We start from the raw sequence: 24,435 nt of genomic DNA, 5'->3' as shown, positions 1-24,435 counted from the left end.
TTAACAGAAAATTATTCCCAAATTTATTAAAACAAAGTTACGCAAGATAGCAATTAAGAACAATCAATGGGAATTATGTCTTGTAAGTAATTCTTCCAAAAGCTAGGAGCCATCAAAAATCAGTAATATCCATTACAAAGAAATGTCAATGAAATACAACAAAAATTCTCGACAGGAAAGATCAGGAAATTGAAGAGTAAAACTGGTGAGTTTACATAAGCAAGGAAACTGATTCAATTTCTAGCAAAGAATACTAAAGCACAATCTCATGAACAAAACACGTGGTATCGGCTACCAACCTTCAAGAATGAAAAATCACTCCAATTTGCACAGCTACCTTTTTCTTAATATGACTACCGAATGTTCAAACCATACGCACTACTCAAAATAGTTACACACATAGATTCGTGTGGCCTTGTGCCTCACAATCACAAAGCTATGAATTCAGATGTGTGTGAAATCTTATGGGACTTAACTGCTAAGGTCATCAGTCCCTAAACTTACACACTACTTAACCTAGATTATCCTAAGGACAAACCCACACACCCATGCCCAAGGGAGGTCTCGAACCTCCGCCGGGACCAGCCGCACAGTTCAAGACTGCAGCGCCCTAGACCGCTCGGCTAATCCCACGCGGCACACAAAGCTGTAGAGCACAAAGAAAGCACTGCTTTAATGTCCAAGAATCACGAAATTATGTTCAATTTCTGCCTACGGAAGATATCCCGAGCTATTCTACAACAGCTGAAACCTGCTAAGAAATGAATTAAGGACTCAATTAAGCTGAAACTTACACATTCATCAAATTACAACACATGTTAGGAATAAAACTAGATGTTACCTGTCCTACAATTCCCAGAGCAGTGAGGCTGTCCGCTACTCACCCACAGTCTGTACCGCGGACCGGAAGCCGGCGCACTGACGTTATGCACTTCCTACCTATGCCAACAAAAGCGACGGAAGATCGTGCGCCAGTGTCTGTCTGACCAAGAAGAGTTCACGGCGCACAGACAATGTGCACTTTTTACATATGCCAACATGACAGAAGTGACGGATCATTGTTCTCACGTGTCCCTGACCAGCTTGCAAGCAGACAACTAGCGGGATGAAACAGGGGGAACACATGGCGACAACGCAAATGTATGATGATTTGATTTTCTGTATCAAATTAAACTCTTCATATGTATCTATGTAATGTGAAAGATGATTTAAATACGAAATACCACTCAAATATGATAATTTAGTATTGAAACACCACTATGGCTGTCAGATGTATCACCCAGCTGATCATCTATCTCTCATTTTGAATTTATAGGAGCACCGACACGTAAGTGATACTGACCAGAAATGTAACAATGGGTATCAACCCTCAAAGTCAGCGAAGAGACGTTCCACAGACATTAACGGCAAGAATTTTTAGAAGTCTAATATCTAAGTGTTCTACGACTCGGGAGATTGGGAGGAAAGGGTTTCTCTTTAGTCAGTAACAACATTGTCAACTGTTTCGATTTTGAGTAAAGAGGATTCAATTCCAACTTATACACTACTGGCCATTAACATTGCTACACCACGAAGACGTGCTACAGACGCGACATTTAACCGACAGGAAGAAGACGCTGTGATATGCAAATGATTAGCTTTTCAGAGCATTCACACAAGGTTGGCGCCGGTGGCGACACCTACAACGTGCTGACATGAGGAAAGTTTCCAACCGATTTCTCATACACAAACAGCAGTTGAGCGGCGTTGCCTGGTGAAACGTTGTGATGCCTCGTGTAAGGATGAGAAATGCGTACCATCACGTTTCCGACTTTGATAAAGGTCGGATTGTAGCCTATAGCGATTGCGGTTTATCGTATCGCGACATTGCTGCTCGCTTTGGTCGAGATCCAGTGACTGTTAGCAGAATATGGAATCGGTGGGTTCAGGAGGGTAATACGGAACGCCGTGCTGGATCCCAATGATCTCGTATCACTAGCAGTCGAGATGACAGGCATCTTATTCATATGGCTGTAACGGATCGTGCTTCCACGTCTCGATCCCTGAGTCAACAGATGGGGACGTTTGCAAGACAACAACCATCTGCACGAACAGTTGGACGACGTTTACAGCAGCATGGATTATCAGCTCGGAGACCATGGCTGCGGTTACAATTGACGCTCCATCACAGACAGGAGCACCTGCGTTGGTGTACTCAACGACGAACCTGGGTGCACGAATGGCAAAACGTCATGTTTTCGGATGAATCCAGGTTCTGTTTACAGCATCATGATGGTCGCATCCGTGTTTGGCGACATCGCGGTGAACGCACATTAGAAGCGTGTATTCGTCATCGCCATACTGGCGTATCACCCGGCGTGATGGTATGGGGTGCTATGGGTTACACGTCTCGGTCACCTCTTGTTCGCACTGACGGCGCTTTGAACACTGGACGTTACATATCAGATGTGTTACGACCCGTGGCTCTACCCTTCATTCGATCCCTGCGAAACCCTACATTTCAGCAGGATAATGCACGAACGCATGTTGCAGGTCCTGTACGGGCCTTTCTGGATACAGAAAATGTTCGACTGCTGCTCTGGCCAGCACATTCTCCAGATCTCCAGATCTCTCTGCTCAATGGTGGTCGAGCAACTGGCTCATCACAATACGTCAGTCACTACTCTTGATGAACTGTGGTATCGTGTTGAAGCTGCATGGGCAGCTGTACCTGTACACGCCATCCACGCTCTGTTTGACTCAATGCACAGGTGTATCAAGGCCGTTATTACGACCAGAGGTGGTTGTTCTGGGTACTGAATTCTCAGGATCTATGCACCCAAATTGCGTGAAAATGTAATCACATGGCAGTTCTAGTATAATATATTGGTCCAATGAATACCCGTTTATCATCTGCATTTCTTCTTGGTGTAGCAATTGTAGCAATTTTAATGGCCAGTAGCGTATTTAATACTCGGATGGTCAATAAAACTGCAACACCATGGCGACAGCATGCAACAAACCGATAACATAGCCAGTCCGCTACTGCAGTGAATGGTATGAATTTTGCAGCCAGATTTGCTAACGGCTTTATACAGGGTGTTTCAAAAATGACCGGTATATTTGAAACGGCAATAAAAACTAAACGAGCAGCGATAGAAATACACCGTTTGTTGCAATATGGTTGGGACAACAGTACATTTTCAGGCAGACAAACTTTCGAAATTACAGTAGTTACAATTGTCAACAACAGATGGCGCTGCGGTCTGGGAAACTCTATAGTACGATATTTTCCACATATCCACCATGCGTAGCAATAATATGGCGTAGTCTCTGAATGAAATTACCCGAAACCTTTGACAACGTGTCTGGCGGAATGGCTTCACATGCAGATGAGATGTACTGCTTCAGCTGTTCAATTGTTTCTGGATTCTGGCGGTACACCTGGTCTTTCACGTGTCCCCACAGAAAGAAGTCACAGGGGTTCATGTCTGGCGAATAGGGAGGCCAATCCACGCCGCCTCCTGTATGTTTCGGATAGCCTAAAGCAATCACACGACCATCGAAATATTCATTCAGGAAATTAAAGACGTCGGCCGTGCGATGTGGCCGGGCACCATCTTGCATAAACCACGAGGTGTTCGCAGTGTCGTCTAAGGCAGTTTGTACCGCCACAAATTCACGAAGAATGTCCAGATAGCGAGATGCAGTAATCGTTTCGGAACTGAAAGATGGGCCAATGATTCCTTTGGAAGAAATGGCGGCCCAGATCAGTACTTTTTGAGGATGCAGGGACGATGGGACTGCAACATGGGGTTTTTCGGTTCCCCATATGCGCCAGTTCTGTTTATTGACGAAGCCGTCCAGGTAAAAATAAGCTTCGTCAGTAAACCAAATGCTGCCCACATGCATATCGCCGTCATCAATCCTGTGCACTATATCGTTAGCGAATGTCTCTCGTGCAGCAATGGTAGCGGCGCTGAGGGGTTGCCGCGTTTGAATTTTGTATGGATAGAGGTGTAAACTCTGGCGCATGAGACGATACGTGGACGTTGGCGTCATTTGGACCGCAGCTGCAACACGGCGAACGGAAACCCGAGGCCGCTGTTGGATCACCTGCTGCACCAGCTGCGCGTTGCCCTCTGTGGTTGCCGTACACGGTCGCCCTACCTTTCCAGCACGTTCATCCGTCACGTTCCCAGTCCGTTGAAATTTTTCAAACAGATCCTTTATTGTATCGCTTTTCGGTCCTTTGGTTACATTAAATCTCCGTTGAAAACTTCGTCTTGTTCCAACAACACTGTGTTCTAGGCGGTGGAATTCCAACACCAGAAAAATCCACTGTTCTAAGGAATAAGCCATGTTGTCCACAGCACACTTGCACGTTGTGAACAGCACACGCTTACAGCAGAAAGACGACGTACAGAATGGCGAACCCACAGACTGCGTTGTCTTTTATATCTTTCACATCACTTGCAGCGCCATCTGTTGTTGAAAATTGTAACTACTGTAATTTCGAAAGTTTGTCCGCCTGAAAATGTACTGTTGTCCCAAGCATATTGCAACAAACGGTGTATTTCTATCGCTGCTCGTTTAATTTTTATTGCCGTTTCAAATATACCGGTCATTTTTGAAACACCCTGTATATATATATATATATATATATATATATATATATATATATATATATATATATATATATATTACTGCGCTCTCTTAAAGACGAGATAGATCTTCGTGTGCCCGGTGTGTATTATGTCCCTTTCGAATACGGCAACATTTATATACACTGAAGCGCCAAAGAAACTGGTATAGACATGTTTATACAAATACAGAGATATGTAAACTGGCAGAATACGGCGCTGCGGTCGGCAACGCCTATGTAAGACAACAAGAGTGTGGTGCCATTCTTAGATAGGTTACTGCTGCTACAATGGCAGGTTATCAAGATTTGAAGGAGATTTAACGTGGTGTTGTAGTCGGCGCACGAGCGTTGACACAGAGCGTCTCCGAGGTAGCGATGGAGTGGGGTTTTCCTGTACGACCCTTTCAAGATTGTACCTTGACTAGCTGAAATCCGGTAAAACACCAATCTCCGAAATCGCTATGGCCGGAAAAAGATCCTGCAAGAACGGGACCAACGACGACTGAAGAGAATATTTCAAAGTGATAAAAGTGCAGCCCTTCCACAAATAGCTGCAGATTTCAATACTGGGCCATTAAAAAGTGTCAGCGTGCGAACTATTCAACAAAACATCATCCATATGGGTTTCGGTGCCGAAGGCCCACTCGTGTACCCTTGATGACTGCACGACACAAAGCTCTAAGCTTCGCCTGGCCCCGCCAACACCGACATTGGACTGTTGATGACTGGAAACATGTTGCCTGGTCGGACGAGTCTCGTTTCAAATTGTATCGAGCGGATGGACGTGTACGGCTATGGAGACAACCTCATAAATCCGTGGACCCTGCAGGTCAGCAGGGTTCTATTCAAGCTGGCGGAGACTCTGTAATGTTGTGGGGTGTGTACAGTTGGACCCCTGGTACGTCTAGATACGACTCTGACAGTTGACACGTACGTAAGCATCCTAGCTGATCACCTGCATCCATTCTTGTTCATTATACATTCCGACGAACTTGGCAGTTCCAGTGGGATAATGAGACACCCACACATTCAGAATTACTACGAGTGGCTCCAGGAACACTCATCTGAGTTTAAGCACTTCCGCTGGCCACCAAACTCCCGTCACGTGAACACTATTGAGCATATCTGGGATGCCTTGCAACGTGCTGTTCAGAAGGTATCTCCACCCCGTCGTCCTCTTACGGATGTATGGACAGCCCACAGGATTTAAGGTTGCAATTCCATCCAGCATTACTTCAGACATTAGTAGAGTCCTGTAAGGTGTCAGGCAAATCCAACAACTTCCATGAAAACCCTGACATGATAAGCAAATCCAGTAGTATGTCACATAGCTCCGAATAAATCGTGACATTAAATTAACCAAAGTAATACGAGTAACGAGTGAGCAAATGGAATACCACAGACTAACACAAGAATGCCTAAATGCATGTCATACCTTCCCTCTGGAACCGCGCGACCGCTACGGTCGCAGGTTCGAATCCTGCCTCGGGCATGGATGTGTGTGATGTCCTTAGGTTAGTTAGGTTTAAGTAGTTCTAAGTTCTAGGGGACTGATGACCTCAGAAGTTAAGTCCCATAGTGCTCAGAGCCATTTGAACCATACCTTCCCACCGTGAGACAGACGCAGTTCCGAGGGGAGAAACGAGAACAGAAGCCAAGAGCAGAACCGTGTTAAGTTAGAAGGCCCTACGATAAGGGACGGACTGGACACCCACGTCGCCAGCTAACCACTAGGACCACCCCAGCTGCAAGCTTTAGCGTGGCATTTTTTCGCGTCTCTGTTACGTTAGGGCCACCCCCCAGCCCATGTTAAAAGCTAGAGCCCTCCAGAAGAACAGTATAGATCTTACGATAACGCTAAAAGGACCACACCAGCTGCAAGTTTTAGCGTGAGACTTTTTCGCGTCTCTGTTACGTTGCAAACTTTAGAAACATTGCCCCACCACGAAAAGTATAACGTTTCTCATTGGATCGACAGAATTTTTGTAGGCGGAGCTTAAGGTTAACATTGAGACCCTGATTGGTCAGATGAAAACACAGCCAGATAATTTTTTTCAAACCAACTTCGGTAAATTGTAGTAAGGAGAAGTTACGAGAGAGTTGCTTCGGAGATGGCGAGGTGAGCGGAGCTGTGCTGCCCGTCGCCCCCTGACGAACACCGACAAGGTAATGAACGCACGCGATGCCGCATAACAGCGCATAAAGCTTCACTCAGAACTGCAGAAGTCTCATCTGTTACACCCCCTTTTTGCGTAATACTAGTGTCGATCGTCAATTAAAGCTCATGGTGTTCACATTTGCCACTTGAAGTAAAAATCTGAAACGCGATGATTTTTCTGTTATATAGTTATTGAGAAGCCACATCAGCCACTGTAATTTACGACACGTTAGATAAGTAATTAAAGATAATTGAGGGTCACTGTAGATCATTTTGATAGTTTTCTCTCTTGTGAAACTTAATTTAAACCTAGATTATAGATGTGATATGGCATAGGTCATCCTTCGATCCATTGTAGAACTTGGAAACCCATTCAGGGAATATTCGTTCACATTTTTGTTGAACGCAGTTGGTTTTTACCATCCTGTATTAAAACATTTCCTTTTATCAATAGTGCAATTTATAAACAATGTTTTGTGAGTAGAATAAAATTTCCAATGGTAAACTTAACTGCTTTTTCGACGTTATTTTACCAGCTAACTAAAAATAGGAAAGCCTTGAACCCCTTCCACTAAATTTAGTTAGTATTAAGATTCTTTTACAGGGAGTGCAGTGGAGCTGACGCTGAAATCATTAAGTATTTGGTTATATCATCGCTAGTCTCACTGAACTCTTCTGAATTCTACATGTCATGTGTGGTCTGACGTCTCCTTACCAGCAGCAGGTCCCAGCTTCAAACTAGTCAATTCCCTAAAAAACACGCTCAGAGCGTCGTTGCGCGAAAGTGGTAGGGAGACGCGATGTAGAACAAACAGACACCACGCAGAATGTTAGAGTCCATGCCACGTCGTCTTACGGCACTTCAGGGTTCTCGCGAGAACCGTGCACGATATTAGGCAGGTTTACTAGTTTCTTTGGCTCTTCAGTGTACATATATATATCCGAATATCTGCATCTACATCAATATATCCGAATATCTGCATCTACATGAACACTCCGCAAGCCACCTGACGATGTGTGGCAGAGGGTACTTCTTGTACCACTACCTGATCTCCCACTTCCCATTACGCTCTGAATGGAGCATGGGAAGAATGATTGTCGATAAGCTTCTGTTTTGGTTCTAATTTCTCCAATTTTCTCATCGTGGTCATTTCGCTAGATATATATGGGAGGAAATAATACGTTATCCGGCTCTTCCTGGAAAGTACTCTCCAGAAATTTCAACAGTAAACCTCTCCATGACGCATAATGCCTCTCTTGTAGCGTCTGCTAATAAATCTGTTGAAATCCGTGTTACGCTCTTGCGCCACTAAATCATTCCGTGTCGAAAGAGGCCACTCTTCGTTGGATCTTTTCCATCTAGTCTTTCAGTGCTACCTGGAAAGGATCTCTGACTGATGAAGAGTACTCAAGCATCGGTCGAACAAGCGCATTCTAAACCAATTCTTTCATGGACGACTTACATTTCCTTAAGATTCTTCAAACTAATCTGTCTAGCATCTGCTTTACTTAGTATTTGTTTTCTATGGTCATTCCACTTAACGTCACTCAGAGTAGTTACTACTAAATACTTCAGGTAGTTAACGTTTCCAGCAAGTTGTCATCAATTGTGTAGTTGTAAAGTAGTGGGTTTTTCTTTTCCTATGTATGCGCAGTATGTTACCTTTATTTACACTCAAGGTGAACTGTCAGAGTCAGCACCTTTCATCAATCCTCTATTGGTCATTCTACCGGCCGGGGTGGCCGAGCGGTTCTAGGCGCTACAGTGTGGAACAGCGCGACCGCTACGATCGCAGGTTCGAATCCTGCCTCGGGCATGGATGTGTGTGACGTCCTTAGGTTAAATAGGTTTAAGTAGTTCTAGGGGACTGATGACATTACAAGTTAAGTCCCATAGTGCTCAGAGCCATTTGAACCATTTTATAGGTCATTCTGCAAATCAATACTGTCTTCTGGCGTCGCTACTTTCTCATAGACAACCGCATCATCTGCGTGCAGTCTTAAAGAGCTTCCGACGCTCTCTACTAGGTTGTTTATATACATTGTAAACAGCAACGATCCTATCACAATTTCTTGGCGTTTTCCGAAAATTACCTTTACATCTGTCGATTTTGTTCAATTAAGAGCGACGTGTTGAGTTCTGTCTGCAAAGAAGTCCTGAATCCAGTTTGCAAGTCTGACCCGATACCCGGTAAGCTCTTATTTTTTCATTTGACGGCCGCGCGGGACTGTAGCAAGTGCCTTTCTGAGGTCAAGAAACACGGCATCAACCTGAGGGCTGTTGTATACAGCACTATGGATGTCATGAAGGAACGGAGCGAACTGAGTTTCGCAAGATCTCTGTTTGTGGAATCCATGCTGACTTCTATAGAGAAAATTTTCGTTCTCCAAAAACGTCATAATTCTTGAGCATAAAACATGTTCCATAAGTTTACAATAAATTGGATGTCAACGATGTAGCTTTATAATTATGTGTATCTGTCCTACGACCCTTCTCGAAAACGGGAATGACATGTGCTTTTTTCCAGTCGCCAGGTACCCTTCGTTGCTCCGGCGAACTGCGATAAACAGCTGCTGGAAGGGTAACAAGTTATTTCGCATTATCTTTGTAGAATATTACAAGGATCTCATCTGCTTCTGATGCCTTTCCAATAACAAGCGATTGTAGCTGATTTTCTATTCCGCCATACCTCAGTATCTACGATTTCAATGTTCATATGATGATTGAAAGTGGGGGCTGTAATACCGAATTCACTATTTCGGCCTTCTTTCTGTTATCTTCCGTTTTGGTACCTGTGTGGTAACTAGGTGACTGAATAGTTGATTTCGAACGGCTTACTGATTTTACGTAAGGCGAAAACCTCTTAGGGTATTTAGTCAGATCACTTGACAAAAGTCATTGAATACTTCTGTCATTGCTTGCCTTGAACTAATTTTCGCTTCGTTCATCTTTTATTTGTGTACTAGGTTTTGACTTCTCTTGAATGTATGGTGAAAGGCTCTTTGATTATGTAACAATTTTCTAACATGGCTATTAAACCACAGTGAGTCTTTCCATCCCTTAAGACCTTGGTAGGAACATAAATGTCTAAGGCATACGAGGTGTGACAATAAAGTAATGAGACTGATTTTCTTTGCAAGATGTGAAAACCCTGCAGGCTTGCATAGGCACAAAATCTTTGACCTTGGTCTATAAGCTGCATCAAGTCCAAGTGGTACATCGATGCAACTGCTCAGTCGTGAGTTGTGCTGCAATAAGTTAACAGGTGTTTGTGTCTCTCGTCACGGAAATGGAACCGCATAATATTGCGCAACAGTATGCCATTTCTATTTGCGTTAAATTGGGTGAAAACGCGACGACAACTTACGGTAAGCTTTAGAAGGCTTTTGGAGAGGAGATTATGTCAAGAGCTTAAGTTTTTCTTGGGCATAAAATGTTTAGTGAAGGCAGAACGAATGTTGAAGATGAAGACCGCAGTGGACGACCATCAACCTCACGGACGAATGTCAACTTGGCCAGAGTGCGTGAATCGTACGATCTGATCGAAGATTATTCCTGAAAATGATTGCAGAAGAACTGAACATCAGTCGAGAAACGCTTCGTCTAAAAATAACTGAAGATCTTGGTATGAGAAAGATTGGATTCTGTATCACGATAATGCGCCATCCCATACTGCTCTGTCAGTACAGCAATTTTTAATCTAAAAAAAATTTCAGTGCTACCACACCCACCTTATTCACCAGATATCGCTCCGTGCGAATTTTTTCTATTTCCAAGAGTCAAAACGGTGGTCAAGGGACATCAGTTTCAAATAACACAAGATGTTCAAAAAGCTGTGACGAGGGTCTTGGAGGATATTACAGAAGATGAGTTCCAGAAATGTTACCATCAATGGCAGAAACGCTGGAAAAAGTGTGTGCAATCAGAAGGGAACTACTTTGGAGGAGACAACACTAAACTTGACTAAAACGGTAAGCAACATTTTTATTCAAATCAGTCTCATTACTTTATTGTCACACCTCATATTGCGCAGTGCGTTTGAATTGTTTTCCATTTGTGCTCCACATCTTCGTCGCCAGCACTGAATATTTGATGTTGGCTACTCAGATACTCTGCAATTTGTATTCTGTCATTCTAGCTAAGCAAATATGTTTTCCTATCTTCTTCACCATTCCTTGTAATACCCGTTGTCACAGTTGCTGTCACAGTTTTTTGATCACTGATTCGAATGTGCGTAATATGCGTGCCTAATATTTGGACTTGCATATTTAGTGATGGGAGTATTGCCAACCTACATCTACAACTGTACTCCGCAAGCTATTACATAGTTTGTGGCGGAGAGTAAGTAGTGTATCTGAATTATCTCCCCTCCCCCCACCCACCTCTACCCGCCGCCCGCCACACACATTTTCTTTTCTTTCTTTCTCTGCAGATGGTACGCAAAAAGAAGGAAAGACTACTGAAACCTTTCCATATAATCCCACAGACCACGAAATGCGCTGTTCTTCTTTGAATCTTCTCCATTTGTTCTATTTATCTAAATAAGTTCATCAGTAAATTGTCAGTCACCCCTTTAAAAGAGCAAAATTGTCAATGTCGGGCCAGTCAGTCGTACGGAAGCAGTGCAGTAACATGGGTCGATGTGGAGACACGAGAGAATGGCAGAAAGCAGCTACCGTGTTTGGACGTACCCTAGAAAGCAGCGTGAGAGAAGTTGTCCGATTTGTTGCTGTAGCAATAGGGATTTTTGTCGCATAAGAGATAGTGTATCAAGCGTATCCACGTAGCACTGTGTAGGACCAGTGGGCATAAAAAGATCTTAGCGAACACGGACTTGAGACAACGGTCACTTGTTAATGACAGTTACTTTCAAATCCAATAGAAACTGCTGATGTCTGTGAATGCAAGTCTATTTCAACTTATTTCCAAGATAAGATTGCGAAGAGTAGTGCATAAAGTGGACACCTGAAGTTGGATGCATGGCAAAAGGCCATTGTTCAAATGATTCAAATGGCTCTGAGGACTATGAGACTTAACATCTGAGGTCATCAGTCCCCTAGAACTTAGAACTACTTAAACCTAACTAACCTAAGGACATCACACACATCAATTCCCGAGGCAGGATTCGAACCTGCGACTGTAGCGGTCACGCGGTTCCAAACTGAAGCACCTAGAACTGCTCGGACACAGCGGCTGGCGCCATTGTTCATAGTGGCACATAAAGCTAAATGTATTCAGCGGACAAAACACAGCTACTAAACAGTGGCTACCAAACAGTGGCTCCCCCCCCCCCCCCCTGGAACCATGGACCTTGCCGTTGGTGGGGAGGCTTGCGTGCCTCAGCGATACAGATAGCCGTACCGTAGGTGCAACCACAACGGAGGGGTGTCTGTTGAGAGGCCAGACAAACGTGTGGTTCCTGAAGAGGGGCAGCAGCCTTTTCTGTAGTTGCAAGGGCAACAGTCTGGATGATTGACTAATCTGGCCTTGTAACAATAACCAAAACGGCCTTGCGGTGCTGGTACTGCGAACGGCTGAAAGCAAGGGGAAACTACAGCCGTAATTTTTCCCGAGGGCATGCAGCTTTACTGTATGATTACATGATGATGGCGTCCTCTTGGGTAAAATATTCCGGAGGTAAAATAGTCCCCCATTCGGATCTCCGGGCGGGGACTACTCAAGAGGATGTCGTTATCAGGAGAAAGAAAACTGGCGTTCTACGGATCGGAGCGTGGAATGTCAGATCCCTTAATCGGGCAGGTAGGTTGGAAAATTTAAAAAGGGAAATGGATAGGTTGAAGTTAGATATAGTGGGAATTAGTGAAGTTCGGTGGCAGGAGGAACAAGACTTCTGGTCAGGTGACTACAGGGTTATAAACACAAAATCAAATAGGGGTAATGCAGGAGTAGGTTTAATAATGAATAGGAAAATAGGAATGCGGGTAAGCTACTACAAACAGCATAGTGAACGCATTATTGTGGCCAAGATAGATACGAAGCCCACACCTACTACTGTAGTACAAGTTTATATGCCAACTAGCTCTGCAGATGACGAAGAAATTGAAGAAATGTATGATGAAATAAAAGAAATTATTCAGATTGTGAAGGGAGACGAAAATTTAATAGTCATGGGTGACTGGAATTCGAGTGTAGGAAAAGGGAGAGAAGGAAACATAGTAGGTGAATATGGATTGGGGGACAGAAATGAAAGAGGAAGCCGCCTGGTAGAATTTTGCACAGAGCACAACATAATCATAACTAACACTTGGTTTAAGAATCATGAAAAAAGGTTGTATACATGGAAGAACCCTGGAGATACTAAAAGGTATCAGATAGATTATATAATGGTAAGACAGAGATTTAGGAACCAAGTTTTAAATTGTAAGACATTTCCAGGGGCAGATGTGGACTCTGACCACAATCTATTGGTTATGACCTGTAGATTAAAACTGAAGAAACTGCAAAAAGGTGGGAATTTAAGGAGATGGGACCTGGATAAACTAAAAGAACCAGAGGTTGTACAGAGATTCAGGGAGAGCATAAGGGAGCAATTGACAGGAATGGGGGAAATAAATACAGTAGAAGAAGAATGGGTAGCTTTGAGGGATGAAGTAGTGAAGGCAGCAGAGGATCAAGTAGGTAAAAAGACGAGGGCTAGTAGAAATCCTTGGGTAACAGAAGAAATATTGAATTTAATTGATGAAAGGAGAAAATATAAAAATGCAGTAAGTGAAACAGGTGGTGGTGGTGGTGGTTAGTGTTTAACGTCCCGTCGACAACGAGGTCATTAGAGACGGAGCGCAAGCTCGGGTTAGGGAAGGATTGGGAAGGAAATCGGCCGTGCCCTTTCAAAGGAACCATCCCGGCATTTGCCTGAAACGATTTAGGGAAATCACGGAAAACCTAAATCAGGATGGCCAGAGACGGGATTGAACCGTCGTCCTCCCGAATGCGAGTCCAGTGTGCTAACCACTGCGCCACCTCGCTCGGTGTGAAACAGGCAAAAAGGAATACAAACGTCTCAAAAATGAGATCGACAGGAAGTGCAAAATGGCTAAGCAGGGATGGCTAGAGGACAAATGTAAGGATGTAGAGGCCTATCTCACTAGGGGTAAGATAAATACCGCCTACAGGAAAATTAAAGAGACCTTTGGAGATAAGAGAACGACTTGTATGAATATCAAGAGCTCAGATGGCAACCCAGTTCTAAGCAAAGAAGGGAAAGCAGAAAGGTGGAAGGAGTATATAGAGGGTCTATACAAGGGCGATGTACTTGAGGACAATATTATGGAAATGGAAGAGGATGTAGATGAAGATGAAATGGGAGATATGATACTGCGTGAAGAGTTTGACAGAGCACTGAAAGACCTGAGTCGAAACAAGGCCCCCGGAGTAGACAATATTCCATTGGAACTGCTGACGGCCGTGGGAGAGCCAGTCCTGACAAAACTCTACCATCTGGTGAGCAAGATGTATGAAACAGGCGAAATACCCTCAGACTTCAAGAAGAATATAATAATTCCAATCCCAAAGAAAGCAGGTGTTGACAGATGTGAAAATTACCGAACTATCAGCTTAATAAGTCACAGCTGCAAAATACTAACACGAATTCTTTACAGACGAATGGAAAAACTAGTAGAAGCCAACCTCGGGGAAGATCAGTTTGGATTCCGTAGAAACACTGGAACACGTGAGGCAATACTGACCTTACGACTTATCTTAGAAGAAAGATTAAGGAAAGGCAAACCTACGTTTCTAGCATTTGTAGACTTAGAGAAAGCTTTTGACAATGTTGACTGGAATACTCTCTTTCAAATTCTAAAGGTGGCAGGGGTAAAATACAGGGAGCGAAAGGCTATTTACAATTTGTACAGAAACCAGATGGCAGTTATAAGAGTCGAGGGACATGAAAGGGAAGCAGTGGTTGGGAAGGGAGTAAGACAGGGTTGTAGCCTCTCCCCGATGTTGTTCAATCTGTATATTGAGCAAGCAGTAAAGGAAACAAAAGAAAAATTCGGAGTAGGTATTAAAATTCATGGAGAAGAAATAAAAACTTTGAGGTTCGCCGATGACATTGTAATTCTGTCAGAGACAGCAAAGGACTTGGAAGAGCAGTTGAATGGAATGGACAGTGTCTTGAAAGGAGGATATAAGATGAACATCAACAAAAGCAAAACAAGGATAATGGAATGTAGTCTAATTAAGTCGGGTGATGCTGAGGGAATTAGATTAGGAAATGAGGCACTTAAAGTAGTAAAGGAGTTTTGCTATTTGGGGAGCAAAATAACTGATGGTGGTCGAAGTAGAGAGGATATAAAATGTAGGCTGGCAATGGCAAGGAAAGCGTTTCTGAAGAAGAGAAATTTGTTAACATCCAGTATTGATTTAAGTGTCAGGAAGTCATTTCTGAAAGTATTCGTATGGAGTGTAGCCATGTATGGAAGTGAAACATGGACGATAAATAGTTTGGACAAGAAGAGAATAGAAGCTTTCGAAATGTGGTGCTACAGAAGAATGCTGAAGATTAGATGGGTAGATCACATAACTAATGAGGAAGTATTGAATAGGATTGGGGAGAATAGAAGTTTGTGGCACAACTTGACCAGAAGAAGGGATCGGTTGGTAGGACATGTTCTGAGGCATCGAGGGATCACCAATTTAGTATTGGAGGGCAGCGTGGAGGGTAAAAATCGTAGAGGGAGACCAAGAGATGAATACACTAAGCAGATTCAGAAGGATGTAGGTTGCAGTAGGTACTGGGAGATGAAAAAGCTTGCACAGGATAGAGTAGCATGGAGAGCTGCATCAAACCAGTCTCAGGACTGAAGACCACAACAACAACAACAAACAGTGGCTGACAGGACACATGTAGTGTGGTTCGACGAGTAGCGATTTTGCATCTTTTCAAATGATGCAAGGGATCGAGTACACCAAAACCCCAATGGGGCGTTTAACCAGCGGTGTTTGCAGGGTGTAGCTCACGCCTGAAATGGTTGTGTGGTGTTTGGAATCGTTTTTCGTATCCCATTCATTCAGGTTACCATGAACATGAACCATCATGTTAATGTCAATATCCTTGGTGAGCAAGTGTTGCCCTTCCTTCTGCTCTACTGTGGACACTACGGCACCTCCACTCTGAATGAAATGTGCCTCAGTAGTTGGTTGTAACAGACTGACTCTACACGTGAGGGCAGTCATTAGAGATGCTCCAAATCGGAAACACCTTACAGTTTTTCTGTAGAACTGAAATAGAATATGCTTTATTCTAGAGTCTACGAACTATAGACTAAAACATATAATTTTTCAGTATTGCATTGGTCGCTGTTCCACTGACAGTATGCCGGAAATATGTTTTCTGTAGAAATCACCTTGCGTCTAGTAATGATGTCCCTCTCACTGGAGTGTTTGAAAGAAGATTACTGTTGACGCAGTAAAAGACCCACGCGGTGGACACCAATTGAAAGAGCTACTTCTTGTGTTTCTGATCTAGACTGCCATAAAAATGCGAAGGAACTGTTAATCAGAACTCAGGGAGAAGTTGTAGTCTAATTCATAATCGATTTATTGATCTTAAACAAGACAAGACAACAAAATTATTAAAGAATCATCATACAAAAAAAAATATTTATTTAACAAAAGCCTCACTAAAATGGGATCTATGGTGGACAAAGTGATGTGTTGAGGATCGACACACGACACTAACCAAAACACTACTTGCTTTATTTCACTTCATACACATGAATGCAGGTTATGGCATCAAACTACGCCACCACCAAGCATCTATATTCTACCATACAAAAAAAAAAAGGAAAAATATGGTTCGAAAGAACAGGGTGCTGAGAAATAGATATTATAGCCCTACGTCGCAGCAGCGAATACTTTACCATCCTACTGGTCAAGGCAGCACACTACGATGCGTTCGGCGACTGAAGTCATGGATGGCGGCAATCTGTTATTAAATGCGCGTTCCCGAAAAATGCAAGTACGCGGTCTCACGTTCGGTTAATTCAGAACGCAGGTACTTCCCTAAGAGCCTCTGAAACTCCGATGGATTCCAGTGTGCAGGTGGACCCATTTGCAGGTCTGCCAAACCAATTTGACTCCGTGCCACGACAGTGCGTGTCGGAATACGTCAAATGTTTAGACGGCCGACTCAAGACAAATAAGTACGTCCACGCGTCACTTGTTGTGACCGTGATTATATAACCAGTACCTCTGACAGTTCACAAGGTGACTGGCACTGGCTTTAAGTCGGGCCCTAGCAAAGGACACAAGTCTCACTGTTTAGGTAGAGACCTGCAGTTCTTTACTATCGAAGCGTCAGTACAAGAGACTTGCACAAGAGTGACGATCTCCCTTTCTCTGTTTCCTCATCAGGTCAGTTCCAAAAGCACATTTCTCTTTTTTGACTTCCCCCATTTTCACACAAGCCAATGAAAAGCTGGAGCCCGGCATTCTAACCTCGGCGAATGGTCTTTGCACTGCAAGCTGATTTGACCAATGAGAGACTTGAAGTTAATTGGCAGAAAACGGAAAAAAGTTCAGCTTCGTGGCCTCTTTCCCACACCTTTGCCATGTCTTTTGCTAACACAATACAAGGTGGAAGCCCAGCCCTCCATAAACAGCTTGTTATCTCCCATGTTGCATCCATTTCAAAGTTTGCAAAGAACGGCCATAAACTTGCATTGACAAAAGATTTTTTGAAACAGAGTCTGCACGTCATGGCGCCAGTTTTCCTGTCCCATGGACATTTACAGAACGTTTACGTTTCTTTTGGCAGCTTGCTCGCTAACAAGGCCTACAATGCGCTGTCGGCGATTTTTCGGCACTAGGCCGTATACCTGGATGTCTGGTGCCGAAGCTTAACGTGTTTCTGCACAATGTGACCGTGGCATGGCCCGTCTGGAAATGTCTCCTCACCGTTCTCCAGAAAAACACGCTTTGTCGCCCCACCAACGCCGTGCTTTTACTGCAGTCATTTAAGTCGGCAGCGTGTTCCTCTGAACGCAGGTAAAGCTTATCGTATTTCTTTCCCTAGAGCACGCAAAGAAGACCATAAACTGCTGCGCACCATTTCATCACAATGTATGAAGTCAAATCGCTGTAGATCGTATTCCCTACACCAAATCAGAAGTGAGAGTGCCCTGCAATCTCTCACGTTTCATCCAGTCACAGCTCAGAATATTCGTATTACCTTATGTGGTCGAGCATTTCTTAACCCATAGCAACCGAAAATACTGTTTCACCACCCAAATGCCAACGTTGTCGTCTACCTACACAGTAGGTCTCGTAACATATTGCACCATATTTCGATTTACTCAGTACTAATTTAACATAGTGTTGCAACACTCCTGTCTTACAAGATGAAAACAGAAGTGTTTACAGGAACGCATGCATAAGTTCATTGACGAACACTGGAGTAACTTAATCATAATTCGACTATCCCGCTAATTCACATGATCTTAAGCAATGAGAAAAGTAGGGAGCCGTTTGGAACAGTGGGTGAAACAGAGCAATCATCATCTGCAGTTTGATTGATCTATGGGATCCAATGATCGATGAGTGGCTTCAGCTGGATGAGGCACATCTGAAGAAACTTGTGGACTCTCTTACCCATCAGTATTATGATGCACTGTTAGGTTGCAGTAATGAGAGATGAGGAAGAAGCTCTTTAATGAGTGTATCAAGGTGGTAAAACACGAAGTGCACATCGTTCTGGAAGTCTGTATAGCATGGACAGCTGGGTGCTGCATGAAGCAAGAGCCTAGGAGGATTGGCCATACGTTGAGAACGGCTCAATACATTAGAAAACAATATTCATGAATCAGATTAATTCTTTCGCAGTAGGAGTGAGATGAAAGGGAATTATTTGGATGACAGTAGGGTCCCAAGAAAGGATAAAATCGATTATGTGTCTGGTGAATGGAAGCGTCAATTTGAATTTTGTTAAGTATGCGGAACACGATTAAACAAAAGTGAGCAAAATTTCATTTAATTCCCATCGACGGCGTGTTAATGGGTATGGAACACAAACTTGGAAGCAGATCACAGTTTTTTATAAGAAATTTCCACAGTATTCTACATAAGTGATGTAAGGGAAGAAGAGCATAAATACGGGAGGTCAGAGTGGGATTCGCGCCTACTTCTATCGAATCCAGTGACTTAATCACTGCCGAGGTTGACTGGAAGAGTGCAGGGCATTTACAGGGCAGTGAGCTTGGGTGTTGATAGGAAGATTGTGACAAACGAAGACGATGTCAATGGCACGAAGACGGAGGCTATGATGAATGTGGTGTGCTCGGTGACAGACACAGGGGACAACGCGTTCGTAGCGCTTACCGTACCAGGGATGCAGGTCTAGCGGTGCATAGATGGATCACTATGTGACTTGGACTCATTTATGAATAACATTTTGCTATGGGAAAAGTGTAGCTTCTGAAAACGCTATCATAATACTGAGAATATGTAGTTTATCTTTCTCGACACAAAACGTCGGAAAAACATTTGATCTGTATCGTCGAATATGTTTGATATAACAAATGAAATACAGTCGATTGTGATTACAGCCTTCCCATTCTTCACGAGTGCCGTCAATAATGAAATATGTTTTATAAAAGCAAACTGCGGCGATGTGCGCGCAGCAGACGATAAATCTGGCGCCGGCAGAGGTCACAGCTCCCATTGTGTTCCGTGCATGCGTTTCCCCGTGAGCGGGCGCTGCCAGCTCCCTATACGTCTCTCGCCGCGTCACGTCAGCAAAAAACTGTGACGTGCGACAGCCCAAACGGCAGCTATCTGCCCCGAACCCCGATTGTCAGTGTCGTGCTGACATTTTGGACGAGCTCTCTGGTGAAACATACGCCCACGAACGTTAAGCTACCCTACCCCTACCATGTTGTCATCGATACTTCAAGTAACTGTAGTTCCATAACAATACAGTACTTTTCTACTATTAGCAAAGATTTTATGAGGCTATAGGTTATATATTCCTTTTTTCCGAAATCTTGATTATTTTCCAGGTTTACCTCCTGTCTACTATTTCTTTTTTTCTCGATATATCTGTTGAGACGTGGTGCGCGATTATCGATCACGCTTGTGGCGAGCAAGTGATCTTTGCTTTTGGTCGATAGGTGGTACCTCTGGGAGTTATCACCAGGGGCAAGGCGGAAGATGTGTGGATAGAGAGGAGCGCATACGCTGACAGGACTTTCTGCCGACAGAGCTCTTAGAGCGGTAACAAGTGGTAATGCTTCGGTCTGCAGGCAGCGTAAGTGCCGTGTTCTCGGAGGAACGCTTGGCTGTGTTTCTGGGTTTGGTCTAGTGCAGGAGAGGTAATGCAGCTTTGATTATGATGATGATGTTTTGTTTGTGGGGCGCTCAACTGGGCGGTCATCAGTGCCCGGAAAAAGTCTCAATTTTTACACAATCCAATTTTTTTATACAGTCCAATCTAGCCACTGTCATGAATGATGATGGTAAAATGATGAGGACAACACAAACACCCAGTCCCCGGGCAGAGAAAATCCCCACCGTGGCTGGGAATCGAACCCGTGACCCCGTCCGTGACCCAGAGGCAGCAACGCTAGCCACTAGACCACGAGCTGCGACCAAGTAATGTAGCGTGAAATGCAGTCCATAACCGGGAGTGTAGCCGTCGCCACATGGGACGAGTTAGCTAAAGCTGACGTGGCGCTCTACAAGTTCAGTGACATCACGTCCTGCTATTGCACATTGAGAAGCTATTTCCTCATGTGAAACACAAAACAATTCCTGCGATATTTCGGCGATGTGTCATTTAAATTAGAATCAACACAAAGTGAGAACGTTCCTTATTTTATTTTTATTTAATCGGGTCAGTAACACACACTATAGCTTACAAGTTTTACAAAATGTTCCAAAACGTGGTACTATAAGCATTACAATTACAATTAAATGCGGCGTGACCAGTATGCAGCAACTTCGCATGCTTCCTTGGTGGCATCGATGACATTCTGTGGCGAGCATGAAGTTGGGCATAGGCTGCAGACAAGAAGATGACTCATTGTCTGTTGTTCACCACATTCACATGCTGTGGAGTCGCATGTAAATCCCCGCTTTTTCAAGTTGGTCTTCGATCTTCCAACTCCAGAACGCAGCCTGTTGAGGTTCTTCCATATTGACCAGCTTTCTTCGTGACCTGCTGGGAGGCTTTCGGTCGGGGTCATCCACCCTGCAAGGTGGTTGGATCTGGAACGCCATCAATGGACTCTGTAGTTCGAAGGTGGTTCAGTGAGGCTTTCAGTTGAATGGAGAAAGCTTTTCCTTGACTTGAGTCTTGGTACTGCTGGCTGATATCGGTGTAATGCGAAGGTCTTTATGTTATGTGTAACCTACCCACTATATTTGTTTCGTATGAAATTTAGCCCAACTTTCTACATCTACATCTACATCTATACTCCGCGAGCCACCTTACGGTGTGTGGCGGAGGGTACTTATTGTACCACTATCTGATCCCCCCTTCCCTGTTCCATTCACGAATTGTGCGTGGAAAGAACGACTGCTTGTAAGTCTCCGTATTTGCTCTAATTTCTCGGATCTTTTCGTTGTGATCATTACGCGAGATATATGTGGGCGGTAGTAATATGTTGCCCATCTCTTCCCGGAATGTGCTCTCTCGTAATTTCGATAATAAACCTCTCCGTATTGCGTAACGCCTTTCTTGAAGTGTCCGCCACTGGAGCTTGTTCAGCATCTCCGTAACGCTCTCGCGCTGACTAAATGTCCCCATGACGAATCGCACTGCTTTTCGCTGGATCATGTCTATCTCTTCTATTAATCCAACCTGGTAAGGGTCCCATACTGATGAGCAATACTCAAGAATCGGACGAACAAGCGTTTTGTAAGCTACTTCTTTCGTCGATGAGTCACATTTTCTTAGAATTCTTCCTATGAATCTCAACCTGGCGCCTGCTTTTCCCACTATTTGTTTTATGTGATCATTCCACTTCAGATCGCTCCGGATAGTAACTCCTAAGTATTTTACGGTCGTTACCGCTTCCAATGATTTACCACCTATGGCATAATCGTACTGGAATGGATTTCTGCCCCTATGTATGCGCATTATATTACATTTATCTACGTTTAGGGAAAGCTGCCAGCTGTCGCACCATGCATTAATCCTCTGCAGGTCCTCCTGGAGTACGTACGAATCTTCTGATGTTGCTACTTTCTTGTAGACAACCGTGTCATCTGCAAATAGCCTCACGGAGCTACCGATGTTGTCAACTAAGTCATTTATGTATATTGTAAACAATAAAGGTCCTATCACGCTTCCCTGCGGTACTCCCGAAATTACCTCTACATCTGCAGATTTTGAACCGTTAAGAATGACATGTTGTGTTCTTTCTTCTAGGAAATCCTGAATCCAATCACAAACCTGGTCCGATATTCCGTAAGCTCGTATTTTTTTCACTAAACGTAAGTGCGGAACCGTATCAAATGCCTTCCTGAAGTCCAGGAATACGGCATCAATCTGCTCGCCAGTGTCTACGGCACTGTGAATTTCTTGGGCAAATAGGGCGAGCTGAGTTTCACATGATCTCTGTTTGCGGAATCCATGTTGGTTATGATGAAGGAGATTTGTATTATCTAAGAACGTCATAATACGAGAACACAAAACATGTTCCATTATTCTACAACAGATTGACGTAAGCGAAATAGGCCTATAATTATTCGCATCTGATTTATGACCCTTCTTGAAAATGGAAACGACCTGCGCTTTCTTCCAGTCGCTAGGTACTTTACGTTCTTCCAGCGATCTACGATAAATTGCTGATAGAAAGGGGGCAAGTTCTTTAGCATAATCACTGTAGAATCTTAAGGGTATCTCGTCTGGTCCGGATGCTTTTCCGCTACTAAGTGATAGCAGTTGTTTTTCAATTCCGATATCGTTTATTTCAATATTTTCCATTTTGGCGTCCGTGCGACGGCTGAAGTAAGGGACCGTGTTACGATTTTCCGCAGTGAAACAGTTTCGGAACACTGAATTCAGTATTTCTGCCTTTCTTCGGTCGTCCTCTGTTTCGGTGCCATCGTGGTCAACGAGTGACTGAATAGGGGATTTAGATCCGCTTACCGATTTTACATATGACCAAAACTTTTTAGGGTTCTTGTTTAGATTGTTTGCCAATGTTTTATGTTCGAATTCGTTGAATGCTTCTCTCATTGCTCTCTTTACGCTCTTTTTCGCTTCGTTCAGCTTTTCCTTATCAGCTATGATTCGACTACTCTTAAACCTATGATGAAGCTTTCTTTGTTTCCGTAGTACCTTTCGTACATGATTGTTATACCACGGTGGATCTTTCCCCTCGCTTTGGACCTTAGTCGGTACGAACTTATCTAAGGCGTACTGGACGATGTTTCTGAATTTTTTCCATTTTTGTTCCACATCCTCTTCCTCAGAAATGAACGTTTGATGGTGGTCACTCAGATATTCTGCGATTTGTGCCCTATCACTCTTGTTAAGCAAATATATTTTCCTTCCTTTCTTGGCATTTCTTATTACACTTGTAGTCATTGATGCAACCACTGACTTATGATCACTGATACCCTCTTCTACATTCACGGAGTCGAAAAGTTCCGGTCTATTTGTTGCTATGAGGTCTAAAACGTTAGCTTCACGAGTTGGTTCTCTAACTATCTGCTCGAAGTAATTCTCGGACAAGGCAGTCAGGATAATGTCACAAGAGTCTCTGTCCCTGGCTCCAGTTCTGATTGTGTGACTATCCCATTCTATACCTGGTAGATTGAAGTCTCCCCCTATTACAATAGTATGATCACGAAACTTCTTCACGACGTTCTGCAGGTTCTCTCTGAGGCGCTCAACTACTACGGTTGCTGATGCAGGTGGTCTATAGAAGCATCCGACTATCATATCTGACCCACCTTTGATACTTAACTTAACTTTAACTCCAATTCTATAAAAGTCTACATACTACCAAAACTATGTACACACAAACGTTCCCTATGTCACCACCAGAAAGCCTGAGGACCGAAGAAAGCAAGACGCCTTATTTTATTTGTCGTGTGGATTTTATGTTATACCTTATACCCCATGAATATACGCTGCTTCCTAAGCAATAGCACAAGGAACGTCTCGAGAACGAATCGTTGTTGATAAAATTTGTTGTAATAAAACGACGGGAGATGTTGTATTGGTGGTTAAAGGGTCTTCGTTTTAGTTGTTATAGCGTTATAACTCGCGTGTTATGAGAGCAAGCCGTTTTAAGGCAACGGTGCATTGAAGATACATGAGAAACCTATCGCTCTTGTTAGGATGTGTTATAATTAAATGTAAACTGATAACATTTCGGCGATTAAAAACTATAAAAGAGTATATATTAAATTCAAACTCGCTTATCACGGAACAGCAGCCTAGCGCAGTGGATAGAGCTATCGCAAAGGTTAGGTCGGCAGAGGGTTCGAGTCTTACAGTATCTAATTTTTTTTCCACTTTCTCGTTTTCTAAAAGACTGTCGAACTTTCTTTCGTAATTAATAGAAATAATTTCTGCAATAGTTGATGTTATGGGAAACCTACCCACTATATATGTTTGGTATGAAATTTAGCCCAACTTTATCTCTCATTCTATAAAAGTCTACATATTACCAAAAC

Source organism: Schistocerca serialis, chromosome 1, assembly GCF_023864345.2.
Source record: "Schistocerca serialis cubense isolate TAMUIC-IGC-003099 chromosome 1, iqSchSeri2.2, whole genome shotgun sequence".
Classification (NCBI taxonomy): Eukaryota; Metazoa; Arthropoda; class Insecta; order Orthoptera; family Acrididae; genus Schistocerca; species Schistocerca serialis.
This window is presented reverse-complemented; position numbering follows the sequence as displayed.